Source organism: Camelus bactrianus, chromosome 5, assembly GCF_048773025.1.
Source record: "Camelus bactrianus isolate YW-2024 breed Bactrian camel chromosome 5, ASM4877302v1, whole genome shotgun sequence".
Classification (NCBI taxonomy): Eukaryota; Metazoa; Chordata; class Mammalia; order Artiodactyla; family Camelidae; genus Camelus; species Camelus bactrianus.
In genome coordinates this window covers 72,263,303-72,278,980 of record NC_133543.1, presented here as the reverse complement: position 1 = coordinate 72,278,980, position 15,678 = coordinate 72,263,303, and the positions used below count along the sequence as shown (strand labels likewise).

Here is a 15,678-nt window from a genome sequence, read left to right as displayed (position 1 = left end):
ACCTCTTCTCCCTTCAAACTGTTTCTATTGTGTATTTTCAATGCAAATCAAGTGGGTCAAGGATGGGATTTTTTTCTTATTTCTGCCACAAAGGGAATTTTCAACTATTTCTTTAAATTTGACAATAGCGTCAGAAAAGTACAACACTAAGCACTTTCATTCATTCAACAAATATTTATTCTTCTGTGTGCTGAACACCTTGCTAAGCCTGTGGGTTCAAATACTAGGTTCACATAATTAAAATAGCATTAATATCTTAAACAAAGTTTGTATCTGAAGCATGCCGTATTGAAAAGAAAGTGAAGAAAATGTCTTGGAGATGGGTTTGGGTTGGGGAAACAGTGATGGGAGCAGGTTGGAATGTCCTCCCAATCACATTATGGAACACATCAAACAGCCAGGTTCCAGCATCATAAAGTCTCCACAAGTTTCAATTTGCGTTTTCTGTGACAGTATATATTTGAAAGCGCATGCAAAAAAAGATAAGATCCAATCTATTTAAAAGAATATTAAGATGTTAGGGTATCGATCTAGTATGCCAAAGAGCTCTTGGCAAGAAGTGGCTGTGATCAAACAGTAAATCAAGACTTAAAACTGCACGCAAACATGCAGTTCTATGGAGTCTTTCCTTGACTCCAGGCAACTCGGGAACCACGTTTTCTTAGTGAATGAAGACTGATAATCATCATGATTAAAAATGTACACATACACAGTATGCCCATTCCTTCTTCTTTGCCTTTCATCCCCAGTGTTCATGCATACTCTGGTACACATGGCGCACATGAACATGCACACCTACGTGTCCGTGCACACCGTCACATGTTCAGTCACTCACTGTGTGGAATCACTGTCCTTCCCAGTCTGCTAGTATTTTCCCTCTGATTTTAGGGAAAATTTTTTCATCCTCTCCTTTTATATCTCTTTTTACTAGTCTTTTTTTTTTTTTAAATAATCTCTCCTGCTTTCTCTCTTTTCTTTAAATTTGTGGAGCAAAAAAATAAATAAATAAGCAAAATAAAACAAAAAGCCGTGCTTAATAGAAAATGTCCCAGACTTTCTCAGTTTATGACATTCTGAGTTTCTCAGTAATTTTTTTCATGGTACCCCTAGACTAAAAGAAGTACCTCACAGTTTCATTTAATTAGCTTAGTAAGTAATTAGGTCTTAACTTCTTCATCTTTTGAAAAAAATAATACACATAAATTGAAAGGAAAAAACTGTTTATTTTATACTTAGAAATAGTTACTTACTAGTGGGATACGAATGCCTGTTGGGTACTGCCCAGCCCTCCAACCTAAGAGCCAGATTGAATATTGTCATCCTCATTCTTACTCCACACTGCTTTTCATGCAGTATTTGCTTTTGTATCACAAATGCCATCAAAACCCCAACTTTGCAAAGCTATGGCATCATTGAAAGGAATGTAGCATCATCCAATATTGAAACTCTGAACTCATCTAAGATAGTAGTTTGTGTGGTCCCTGATGGATATTACTGTTTTTTTTCAAATATTGAAAATATGTCACCCTTCTCTGAATTTACTGTGGCATCCTAGGGTGCCATGGCACACAATTTGGGAATGTTGGCTTTATAGCAAAAGAATATTTGTATCAAAGTAAAATGAAGTCAGATATTTTCAGTGGAAGTAGCCATATCAAAGCCATTAATCTTCAGTCCCTCAAAATGCCTGCAAATCCTTATTTTTTATCTAAATTGTATGGATACAGTTTCATTCTTATATGATAAGGGCATTTAAGCACCTGCCCTTAAGATTACAAATCAAGAATTTCATTTTCAGTCGCACTTCTTTGTTTACTAGTATTCCCTTTATATTATTTTTCAGTAAGAATTGTGTATATTTAAGGTGTACAACATTATTTGATATACATATGCATAGTAAAATGACTACTACAGTCAAGCTAATTAACATATCTCAAAATATGTGAATATTATTTTAGGCTATTTGTTTCACTAAGTAATTATGATTTTAGGTTAATTAGCCTTTGGACTTAATCTAGGAGTCTAATAATGAACCTCTTACAACAATATTGTATGGAACATATTTTTAACTTCCAACCAGTTACTCACAAACATACTTCTAAAACCTAATGTGGTTTTTTCACATTGGAGCTTTAGCCGTGGATGCACCCTGCAGCAAGCCAAGAATCCCACTCTATCATTTTAAAGTTATTTTCTTTACTAACTGTCCAAAAGACAGGCTGACTTTCGGCACAGAAGTTTGGGGTTTGCTTTTGCCCTTTGTAAACTTTCTGGTTACTTCCAGTTGACAATGCCTTCTCAGCATGATTTAGTAGGAAGACTTAGGTGTAAGAAAATAATGGAAAGATTGCTAGGTTGCCATTGGAATTGTCTTACATGACTTTTGTTACCTTTAAGCAGATTGTTGATCCTGCTACTTTTAATATGCAGACTGTCTGTGGATGTTAAATCCGATTAAGGATCCAAATGCATCTGCTTTATTATTTTTAGTTAAACATCTTTCAAGATAAATGGTAGTACATTTCAGTACAGAATTTGTTTAAAAAACATATTTTGGTTGATGTGATAGAACATGAGCATAAGAATTGTTCCACTTCAAGTAAATAGAAACTGCTAAAAATAAAAATAGGACCCAATTTGAACATCTAATATTGTTTTTAAATGAAATCTAGAAAACATGAAATTTAAAGTTTTGTAACTATATAACCGCTGCTTGTAAATGGATGTGGATGTATTGTCAGCAGTACATTTTCTGCGCAAGGGTGCAAGTAACTTCGTCTTCCTCACTAGTAAAATAACACTAAAGCATTCCATTAATTTAACTTATGGGATATTTTTCTGGTTGTCTTTCAGATTTATTGATCTGACCCCAAGTATCTTGTGACTGCTGGCTGGAATTAAGGTTGGTGTTGTGTTTATATTGATTATAAACAAACTGTGAAATAAAATAGAGGCATCTTGGGCCTTTGGACAACTGGGTCAGAGTACTCTTGTAAGTTGTGTTAGAATGCTGAAACTTGGTGAGAACTGGATATATGACAGACTTGGGGCACTTAAAACATGTTTTCCTGAACAGTGTTTGTTTTTATAGTTAGTATTTTTTTGTTTATCAAGTTTCATTTCTTTTACCTGTCTTACTTGCTGAATTTTGATGAAATAAAAAGATCCAATTCTAATTCATTAATTTAATAAGTACACAGCAAAAGAATGAGTTCTTTGTAGAGCCTGCTAACATTTTAAAGAATGGTCAGCTTTCTGAATTCACAGCAAAATAATTTTGAAGCCCACAGTTTGGTAGCCACATTTCAATAAGGATGGTAGAGTTGAAAAATTGCTCATCAATTGCAAATTTCAACTAATTAGCCGAGTTTTAAGATGCATTCCTTTTGTTCTGTTTTCTCATCAGTTGGTTCTGGGAGACTCAAAACTAGCTTAGCTGAGTTCAGAGTAGTAACAGAGCCTTAGAGGGCACTCACATCAGCAGGCTTAGAAGTTCATTTGTCCCTCCTATTTTCTTCTCTAGAACACGTATTCAGACTTAAAACAAAATAAAAAACTAAACCCTGAAAGAAATAAGGGCTTTTGTTGCTCAAGTAAGAACAAAATGCCAGGTGTTGCTAAACTTTTTGTATAGACTTTTGATTAATAATTAACAGAAAGAAAAACATTGGCTTTCCCTTTATGCTTACATTAATCAGGAATTGAGCCTTGTAAAGCCCACATTTATCCTTCAGGTTGCAGTGTCTAGCAGGCACACGGTAAATATATATCTTTTTTGGCCTCAATTCTGACCTTGCTCCTCCACCCCTAATTCATCTCTCTCTCTCTCTCTCACACACACACACACACACACACACACACTGCATGTGCATGTGTACCCAAGACTACTGTTATTTCTCTTTTTCATATACAACCTGTGCTTTCTTATTCTTGAAATAGGAAGGGATTGTAGAAAATAGGATATGTTGGAATCATACCTACTGATAATTGGCAACTTACTAAGGAAAAAAAGCAACATGTCTATAAAAGTGATAGAAGTCTATTTGTAACCTGCGTTGTTTCATTATGTGTTCATATAGTTTAGAGTTGAATTTACTGAAGACACTAACATTGGCTTCCTTTTATATTAATTTCTCAGTATATTCTATGTAAACTTGCATTCATTTAAACATGGAATTTCTTGTAAGATGTTTTGGACTTTTTGCTAATTTTCTTTCCCTGACAGCTTCTACCCATCTGCCAACTAGAAATTACAAGGAAAATGAGATTTTTGGCAAAGTGTAAATCTTTGAATCAGGAATATTTTTAATATTTTGTATTGTTACTTTTAAATTTTAATTAAAAGTAAATTGTATTTGTCCTTTTCCATTTTGGATTTTTGTTTTGTGGTTGATATGATCAACATGACAACTTGAAGTCTTATCTCATTTTGGCCACTTTTCAGAAAGGAAAAAAAAACTAAAAAGAAACATGTAAAAAGAAAGGAAATAAAAGATTTTGATTAAAAAAACTTTAAAAGTAATAGACAAAAACTTTTCTCTATCTAGTTATCTACTCATCTTCCATATGAAGAGTTTCTTTTGTGGGAATGTGAGCATACTTTAAGTGTGGTCTAATTGTGAAAAGTCAGAATGACTTACATATTCCAAAATAAATATATTGATCAAAATATATAAAATATACATAGAAATGGAAACATGTTTAAGTGTCTCATATTACCAGGTCTTCCCATTTGGATATGTGTGGTTCAGTATAATCCATATTGTTTCTCTTTCCAACTGAGAATGAAAAGATACTTATTTGGTAATCAGTTATCTAAATTATATTTTGGAAAAGCAGCTAGATGTTACAAGGCTTTTAAAAAATATATTAATTCACCAGAAACAGCCAGATTCTCAACACAAAATGTGATATATAATGAGAATTACTATTCTTTTCTTAACTGGAGCTAAGTTCTTTTGCTTCAGGAAAATAAAAAAAGAGATTTCCCTCATAGAAAAGCTTCTTTTTCTATAATATTAGCTGAAAAAAAATAACTAGTGTTGCTAGATAAAAGCAAGTTGTTAATAGGGATATATAAAATAGAGTATCAGAAATGTGCTTGCACCTCTGCACAGCAAAGGAAACCACCAACAGAATGAAAAGGCAGCCTTCTGAAAGGGAGAAAGTAATTGCTAATCATATATCTGATAAGGGGCTAATACCCAAAATATATTTTAAAAAAAACACGTATAACTCAAGAGTGAAAACCAAACAATTCAATTAAAAAATAGACAGAGGATATGATAGACATTTTTTTTCCAAAGAAGACATATAGATGGACAACAGGTACATGAAAAGATGCTCAACATCACGAATCTTCAGGGAAATGCAAATCAAAACCACAATGAAATATCCCCTCACACCTGTTAAAATGACTGTTATCAAAAAGATAAGAAACAAGTGTTGAAGAGGATGCGGAGAAAAGAGAATTCTTGTGCACTGTTGGTGGGAATATAAATTGGTGCAACCACTGTGGAAAACACTATGGAGGTTTCTCAAAAAATTAAAAATAGAACTACCATATGATCCATCAGTTCCACTTCTGAATATTTATCAGAAGAAAGTAAAAACACTAATTTGAAAGGATATATGCACCCCCATGTTCATTGCAACATTATTTACAATAGCCAAGATATGGGAAAAACCTAAGTGTCTGTCTATGGCTAAATAGATAAAGATGTCATATATTTGTGAAATGTGTGAAGGGAGTCAAAATTTATAATCTTCAAGTTATAAAATAAGTAAGTCATGGGATGTAATGTACAGTATGGATACTGTTGTTAATAATACTGTATTGCACCTTTGAAAGTTGCTAAGAGGCTAAATCTTAAAAGTTCTCATCACACACACAAAAATTCTATAACTATGTATGGTGATGAATGTTAACTAGGCTTGTTGTGGTCATCATTTCACAATATATACAAACATCAAATCATGTACACCTGAAATTAATATAATGTTATATGTCAACTATACCTTAATAAACATTTTTCAAAATATCCTTGCAATATTTCATCTACTCTAAAATGTGCATTTTTCACATTAAACTCTATAAAATCAAAAAATGCCATAGTTAAATTGGCAAATTTTTTTCTTCTTTCTTGGTGGCAAATAAAGTGTGTGTTACAATGGATTGTATGTTAGATTCTATGAAATCCAATATTACTGAATGTAGATTGGAAAAAAAGTTGAATTTCCTAAAGTCATTACAAAAGGGATCCAGAGTAAAGTCCAGAAACTAGGAAGTCAAGCTTGATACTGATTCTTACACTACACTTTTTACCTTTTAAAAAAATGTGTATTGATTTTTCTGATTTTTTTATTATTAATACAGCTACCAGTATTTTATATTTCCCTCCAACTTTTGTCTTGCTTTGTTTTCACAAAATTGAAGTTAATCTTTGTATCATGCAACTTCTGATTTCTTGAAAATGTGATTTTAATGACTGTGTAATATTTTATCCTATAGATATTCCATAATTCTTTTCACCATTTACTCATTGTTGGACATTCAGACTATTTGCAATATCTCATTATTTTTACCTGGACTTGGGTCTCTCTCCTAATTCTAGTCTATCCTTCTGCCTTGAATTCTGATGCCTTCTATGCTTCCTGACTTCTGAGCTGCTTATAGACAAGTTGTCTGATTTTATTATCTTATCTGAAAAATGGGAGCAAAAATAACATACTTCATTTAAAGATTACATGAGATAATACATACTTACAGATCTTAACTAGGGAGGATTTCAATTCGTTTATTAAATCTCTATCAAAGACTTTTTTTTCCCATAGTTTTCACATAAGTAATACATTGTGGTGTTTCTCCCAAGACAGGGAATAAAACTAATGAATATCTTTAAATTATTGTCATAAAATACGTAAATGAAAGAAGCCAGAATCATCTTTCTATCTGTCTATCTATACACACACCCATATAGTAGCTTTAAACTGAGCAGAAAGTGATTTCTCTCTACTCTGCTGAGTGCTGTTATTATCTTTTATTAAAGATACTGTTAACAAACTAAGCAACATATTGCACAATTAAGCAGACTTTCACTTAAAAAAATATAGAAAATGCTAATACTCTAATACTCTGATATAATCAGAAGTGGGAAAAGGATATTCTTATGTCTTACCAGTAAGCTGCAATGGTTTGAGAACTCCAGAGTCAAGACAAACAAGTCTTTGACCAGCTAGTCAACCTTCAGTTACCACCTCAAGGAGAAGCTCTATTTCCCCCTAACTTGCTTCGTGTTGCTTCACACATCTCTCATAGCATTCATTCGTGCTTCTTTCTATTATGATTATTTACAGATTAGCCTTATCTCCCCTAGCAACTCATAGCAACTGGGGACATCACCCTGTGCCTGTGTCCTAAGTAGGACTTCATAGGAGTGGTCACCCCAAAAATGCTTATTGAATGAATTATAAAGATTAGAGGCAACAATGAACAATTTTATTACATATTTGTAAACTAAATATATAGCTAAATAATATATATGTATACATATGTGTAATAATTACTAATCACTGTGTTCTCTCCCTTGGTGATGGAAAAAGTTGAGCAAAACAGCAAGGATTTTCAAAAAATTACCCAAAAGACATCTGAAACAGTAAGAATCATTCAGTTTAATTTGGGGAATTTAAAAAAGTAAAGGTATAAGAGGGATGATTGTTTTGTCATTCTACTTTACTCCTACATCTATAATATAAAAATATACTCGTGGATGAAAACATATCCAGAATTGTAATTATCGTAATGAAATGGGATAAAGTGACTTTGAGATTCTGGAAAGGTTTGTGAAATGCCTGATCATTTGTTTACCACTTTAAGGCGAGCTATAGAGCTGCTAGAATCAGATTTCAAACTGGAAAGACCAGTTAGTCCTGGGAGAATTTGTGTGCAGCTTTCTGAACTCTGAAGCATCATAAATACTTATTTTCTTCGTTTTGTAAGCAGTAATCCTTTCCCGTTACAAACATATACGGTCAAGAAATAGGCCACATGATTTGGAATGGGAGAGGCGGAGAGGAGGTTGGAGTGGGGGTGAAGGCAAACTTGCTGTCACTCCTCAGTCTCTTCATATAACCTAAACGAAGTGCCTCAGAAACCTATGTTTCCAGAATTGCTCCTTTATTTTGACAAGTCTTAACATCCTGAGGAAATAGGCTTGTTGATGCCACAGAGGATAAATAGGAAAACGCAGCCTGCTGGAAATATCTTAAATAGCAAGTAACAGATCCATTTTTTTCCACATGAGAAAAAAGAAAATTCTAGCTGATTCTTTTTGTCTTAAGTAAATGTTTACAGTATCAAATAGCTACAAGAGACAACCCCTTGGATATGTTTTCATACAAACCCCATGCTTATGAGATCAATCCTGTGGATTTAATGCACTGACCAACTAATTTTTATTCTTTTCCTGAATTCATCTGAAAGAAAGAATGCCATTCCAAAGAATAGCACAGCTGGTCTTTTTGCAGACCATTTACATCATTAAAGAATACCATGACTTTAATTTGGGCCTGTATCTTAGTAAGGCAGTTTGGAGGATTTAATAACAGAAGAAGTACATTTTCTTCTTATGTAAGAAAGAGTCCATTCATATAGAAAGTCTTTATTTCTTTTATGGCCTACTTATTGCAAGTAAGAACTTTATATTATTAAAAAGGGATATGCTTTCTTGTTCCTCAGCTTCTATAAATCCATATGAGACTGACTAAGTTTCATCAGTTATTCATCTAATATTAGAAAATCATCAGTTGAATAGCAGAAAAAGGAATATTACATATAATGCAAACCAAAATGGATTTGGTTTCACTCCATATCATTCAGTGTCTTATGACCATCAACTTCTGTTGATTCAGTCTTTGCTTTGTTTACTTTTCTTTCCACTATTTTAAATCTCATTAATGAAGAGCTGAATTTTTAAAAGATACTTAATACATTACACAAACATCTTGTCTATATATCTCCTCATGTGTCCCTCTTTTTCTCCCTCTCTCTCCTTTCTGTCTTAGGGTAAAAGTTGTATGTCTGTCAAGTAAAGTTCATAGTTTAAAAGTAGAAGAAGTATACTAGCTAGTTTTTAGAAGGCAAATAGATATCTGGAACTTTAAGTATTACCATCCTCATTTTATGAATAGAGAAACTTAGTCATTAAACTGGACACAATTCTTATAATAGACTATTTCTCTGTGAAATGTAATAGTTCTTAAAAATATAAAGTCTTTTTTGGGATAATATTAAATAGAAAAATACACATGTACCCAAGTGTAATTACTTGCTTATAATATGCATATATACACCGTTCAATGATGGCTTCATTTATAAGATATTAATCTTAAGAATGATAAATGAATGCACTTGATGTCTTTTGCCTGAAGATATTTTACTTATAGAGTGGAAATACTTTTTCAGTCTTGTCCGTAAATATGTTGTCATGTATTAGGGCCTTGACAGAAGTGCTCTGTAAGTATGAGGTGAAGGTACAAGAATGAGTTTGCCCATTTTAAAAAAAACACCCATGCTGGCATCTGTAAGGGGTGTTAAGCCAGCCTTAAAGAATATCAGCCCCTTAGAGGTGACTAAATTAAACAACAGGGATAGAAAACATGTATGTATCCATGGAGGAACGGAGGGCCTTATTTCTGAAACCATTAGGGAAAGGAAAATTACAAGAATTCTCTTCTCTAGTTGTGATTCTTATTTTTATTTCCAAGTTTCTTTTTTCATTGTATAAGTATTTTAGATAAGTTTGGAAATACGGAAAAAATGAGTCATTGAATAGGATGTTTAATTTGATAGACAACTTTATAGATCCAAAGACTTAAATTTCACTTTGACTTTCCATTTCTCTTAGGGACTCAGAGATCTAACAGACCATTTGGCATTAGTATCACAAATAATAATAATTGCCCTTTGGGGTTTTCTACCTGTTTTAACTATTTGGAAATGAAAATTTAAATCTTTTCCTATTCATAGTATGTTTGAGGTGAAATGAATTAAAGAAATTGTACTTATATATTCAGGCTAGGATATTATATAAATGTTTCAGTGGCGTGTAATCACCTCTTCATCTATTTCATACAAGTATCGCACAACATACAAAGTCCATGTTACTAAATAAGTACTTTGGTACTTGAATAATCGTGCATCAACTATAAATATAACCTCCCTGCTCCCAGGAGTTGCCTAAATAGTTTTTATTTACCTCTATCACACATCATTCTACCCTATGTGAAATTGCTGTTTTTCTTTTATATTATATAAAGGATGAGCAAATATTTGTTAGTTTTCTAATTTTCCTCTACCTGGGTAGTTTTAGTAAACTTTCTTGTTGGTTACTACTAAGGTGCTCAGTTGCAGAAGAAGAATGAGACCAAGTCGCGTAACTTCTTTTAACTTTGTGTTTAGAAAATATAGAAGCTATTGATCTTTATGTAAATATAAAAGAAGATGCAGATGTCGATTACATTGTTCAACAAAGCAGCATAGAAAACCTTCAGAAATGTAATGTGTTTTGTCACCACAGTGTATGGCAAAATACCAGTTTGAGACCTTGAAAGTGTTTGAAATGTGATTTGATTTGGTTTTGCTTTCAGAACATTTTCTAAGGTAAATGGTTTCTCTTTAGATTAAACACAGTATCTTCTCTACTTCAATGCCATGATTTGATCAGAGATTTTTTTACCAATTCATCATGTATCTCATGAAGACACATCGATGTTGTTCTTAATACTTACCTCTTTATTTCACATTTGACACTGTCGTAAATGGTGTTCCACCCAGCTAGCCAAACAATGTACCATCTTCTTGGATGTAGAAGTCATTAGCTAAGGTGACCCCACATCAAAGAACACAACTTCACAGGGCGGGAGGATGAGGAGGGTTGGGGGAAGGAAGAAATGTGCCCAAGGAAGATAATCGTTTATGTAGAAAAAAGTCTAGTCATAGATAAATGCCTGAGAGCCAAACAGAAATTTTTTGAAAGGAAAGAAAAAAAGAAAAAGTAAAACAGCCCGGGTGATAACCCTCTTTTGCTTGATCTAGACTTTGGGAAATCAGATTGTTTTCCTCATTTTCATAGTTTCATGAGAGTCATAAATGATAGTATTACTAAACCATGGGTTGCTACCTGTACCTTCATATTAAAATCTTTGCGTATATGAAGTAAGCCTACATGAGAAGGTGCAGTTCCAATGAAACAGAGCAGTTATTACTAAAGCAGGTGTTGAGAATACACTTGTAGTTCATTTGAGTGCTAGGGTCTGGGGATGCTTTAGAAGTATTAAAAATGGTTCCTTTGCTCTCCAATAGCTTGTAGTCAAGTTAAGGGAAAGGAAAGTGAATGCGTATAAATAGCAACAAATACATGGCAGTATAATCAAATACTAAGTACAGACATAACTTTCTAGAGAGATCCGGAAAAGATATAATTTGTTGTGATTTACAAGGACTTCATGAACAAAAAAGGAATTTTAGCTGGGTTTAAAGGTGACTAGAATTTAAATAGAGAAGTGAGAGGTAGAAAAAGGGCATTTCTTAAAAGGATTCTATAGAACAGAGACAAAGGACAGAGGACTGGGAAACCTGAAACAGAGGATATAGAGCAAGTTTACTTTGGACCTGAATTTTACCTCTTCCATCTCTCCTTCGGTCTCAGTCTTCCATTTTTTCTCTTTCAACAAATATTTGTTGCCCTACTTTTATGTGTATCTTTTTTTTTTTTAAACTATGAGCAGGAATCCAATCCATCATGAGATTTTTTCCTGCTCTTTTTGTATATGATGAATAGTTACATAGAGAAATATTAGCATGGAGGTCTGTTCCAAGAGCTTCCATTAACAAAATTATGTTTTGAGTTAGATTTTGTGAAAAGAAAAAAAAATAAACACTAATATCTTGACACATGGGAACTAAATGTTCCAACTGACATTTGTGCTATCTGGATTTATTTTATTTTGGTATTAATATAACCAAGCTTGTTTGTAATTAGAGGTAAATGAAATAGTAAAGTTAAATGCTATATCTCTTTATTAAATTTCACATGGGAAATTTGGAATTTCACCATTTAAATTGTTAAATTATCTAAAAAGACTCCATTCCTGGGAGAAGGGTTCATTGGAATTGAATTTGTTGGGGAAATATAATTAGGAACAAAAACTTCTCCCAACCCAGAACTCCTTTCCACAAAGTTGGTAGAGAAAGAAAACACTTTTTAAAAAATTTAAAAATAAAAATAAAATTCTCTGTGGTAGAGCACACGCTTAGCATGCATGAAGTCCTAGGTTAAATCCCCAGTACATCCATTAAAAACAAAAACAAAAACAACAACAAAAAACACTTCAGTAATGAATAAGCTTTACATTAGAATGTGATGGGTATCAGTGGGAATCCACTAAGAGATTGCAAAGATCAAAAGAAATTTCACCCTTTTATATAGCCCAGCAGATACAACCCATTACGTACATGCTTTCAAGAGAAACAATAACTGGTCCTCAAGTAAGAGGACTAAATTTTCCTAGCATTTGGGATGGCCATCTGTGTTAGCTAATTGGCTTTCTTCAGTGGTGAGGGAGACTATCTAGTACCTTTATAACAGGAAGTAGTTTTACAACTTGGAGCCAGAAGCCAACCTAAATTAGGCTCTAATCCTCTCCAGCAAAAACTGGGAAATGGAGGAGCTATTCCCCCTCGATGTTTGCATTTCAAAATGATGGCTCCCCAGTCTTTGTAAAAACATTTCTGAATGTGAGAGTGACCAAAGACTTAATTAGCCATTATAAAGATTCCCATGCATTTGAAAGGGACTGTGCAAGAAATTCTAAAAGAAAAAGGAAAGGGGGAAGGCTCTAACCTTATTTTTCAACAGGGAGAATTAAGCCCCTTATTTTTAATTTGTACTTGCCCTTACTATGAATATTATTGTTTCTTAAGAAAAGTAGTCAATGGATGGTTTCAGTTCTTCAGTACTGCTAATACATTCTAAAAAAAGAAGAAATAGGATTTACAGTGGAAAGATTTAAATAAAATCTCTTTTCCTTACTCTCATAGTAGCCTGGTTGCTAGATAAATAAGTGGGAAAGGACTGCTCAGATTTGACCTTTATAAGGGAAGGTGGGCCTCTGCAGAGAGCAGAATGACAATATAAAAAGAATTATTCCTTTAAGTGTGTTTGAGATTGGACATTCACAGATTTCTGGTGCATTTAACTTAAACTCTCCTCAACTAAAGGACTTCTGGTGCTCATTCAAATGCTAATATTTATCCATCTGCTTTTTTTCCCCCCCAAGCAAGACAAGCTGGAGGTCATGTGACCCTAATTACAGCAATTATGAGCTTTCTGGGAGTAATCACTCAGTTTACACCCAGAGTGAGCATCTGCTGAGGATAAATAGATCAGGAGATTACTAAGGCCAGGCTTCCCTATAAGATAGCCAATGATTCATTTCTTAATATGTATACAGATACAGAGCTAAACCCCATATGCTCTAATCACAGCATACTTTTTCCATACTTGTTGCTTGTTTTCTTAAAATTTCTCTTTAAATTTAGTAGAAACAGTTTAAAATGCATATCTGTGTGTGTGAATATAATAAGCATTGCAAAGAAGGACATGGAGAAAACTATAATAATGACTAATAATGAAGCAGCAGCCTTCGCCTAGACACATTTTATTTCTCTGTGCAGGGAGAAAAGAAATAACAAGGGCTCAGCCTTTCCAACAGAAGTATTATTTCATAGTATTTTATTTTGTTTGCTTCTATTAATTTGGGGATGAAGATCTGACTTCTAATTATAAGGGTGTATATTTAAGGGAAAATTCTTAAGACAACCTAAGGCCTTCTGGGAGTCATTTTTTAACAAGACGAAATATTTTCCCTTTCACAAGGCCATTTACTTCTCAAGGAGTTATAGTGTCATAGATAGTTTTTAGCTGTATTTTTACTTTGCTCTTTATTACACTTTTCAGACTCACAGTTTTAAATTTCTGTGTGTGTCATTGGATTTATGTCGAACCTGGCCCGTATCACTCAATACCCTTCGAACAAAACTGCTGATTACATGTTGGGATATGTGACAGTATCCTGTCACTACTGTCTGGTTGCAGTAGTGCTGATTAATGACAGAGAGATGAAGGATCACACATGGCACCTTTGGAAAATCCCTCATTATGCCAACCTGCCTCCAAAGTCAGGGTTAGAGCTTTTTGTAATTTCCTATTTTAGTACTGAGTCAGGCTAAACTTATTTCCAGTCTCTGTAAACTGACACCTAGTAAATTATTTATTCATTAAACAAATGCTTTTGTGAGCACCACAGTGTGCCAACAAGTGTGCTGGGAGGGAACACGTCAGGCACAATCCTGTTCGTTCTTACTCAGGCGGTAACTCAGGCTTTGAAGTACATCCGTGAACCGCACAGCTCATTTGTGTGATGCCCCTGAATATAATGTGCAGTTTGCAAAATGATTTGTCCCCACCTATTTACAAATTAAAAATGCATCAGTTGATGGCTTTTAAAAGCCTTTGTGTGCCAGCGCCTGTCAAGTCCCCAAATCCCTTCTTCTTTTTTTTCTCTTGACAAAGAAACCACACAATTTATCCTTCAGGAATAAAAGGTGTCTGATTGGATCATAACCTTTTCCTCCCACCTTCATCTGTCTGTCTTTATGCTTCTGCCTTGCTTCTTGTAAATTCTTTAATCTTCTTCTTCTTCTTCAAAAAAAGAAGCTGCTTCAGCTGTTAAGAGCTGTAAGGAGTGATATCTCTCCCTTCTAACTTCCCAGAGTAGGAGCAGTAGAGAGGCTTTGACGTACTAGAATTCTGTCAGCTGGGACTCTGCCGCTTTTAAAGATAACACTAGAGGCATCTATGATCCGTCTGATCTGATTAAGCCAAGAAATTGGGATTTTGAGATCAGTATTTTAAGCTTCACATAATCCATTCCCTAGCATATTTTAAAGGAGAAGCTTCACATGCTAAATTCAGTTATTTTCATAAGTACCAGCTTCTTTCTGATATTATTTTCAATAAATGATAGATTAAATATTTGATAACGTAATTTGGTTGTTCAGCTTTACAAGACATCATAGGAATAAAATCATACATCACACATAAAAATCTTTTGGTAGATCATGTATTTAAAGTTTGAGTTCAGAAAATGTTGTCTTCAGAAACATAATTCAAATGAGGAGAGTTTGTCCGGTCACGTTTAGAGAAGTAGCAAAACTGGTGAGCCACGCCTCACACTGGATACAAAACCGGACAGTGCATTTCAGCAACTTTCCTACCAGTGCTGTCGTACAAAGAACGGGGCTCCTTGTGTTTCACCACTGGATCTCATCTGTGATGTGAGAGAACATATTAAGGAAAGAGAAACTTGGACACCAAGAGCTAATCAGAGCAGAAAGGCATGGCCATGCACTTGTGAATCAAGGCAGAAGTCACAGCATTGTAAACATGGCCAGAGCAAAAATGATGGCATTGGCCATAAAGGAGCATTTTGAACTCTGAAACAGAGGAGGAGAAGTGAGCTGGAAGAAGTGTTACAGATGACTGTAAGTGATACTAAATCATGTCACTGAAGTAGGTTGACGAACCTTAAATCTCAGATTGTGGAAAATATTGCCCC

At 34.0% G+C, this 15,678-nt stretch overlaps 1 protein-coding gene across 13 annotated transcripts in view; it reads left to right on the top strand.

Moving 5' to 3' along the window:
• The window catches only part of MAP2 (microtubule associated protein 2), a 263,519-nt gene that overhangs the window by 60,053 nt on the left and 187,788 nt on the right, over positions 1-15,678 (top strand). For all 13 annotated transcript variants that reach the window (XM_074364078.1, XM_074364076.1, XM_074364077.1 and 10 more), the window contains exon 2: positions 2,854-2,902. The gene's annotated coding sequence lies outside the window, so the exon portion shown is untranslated. The remainder of the gene's footprint in view (positions 1-2,853; positions 2,903-15,678) is intronic.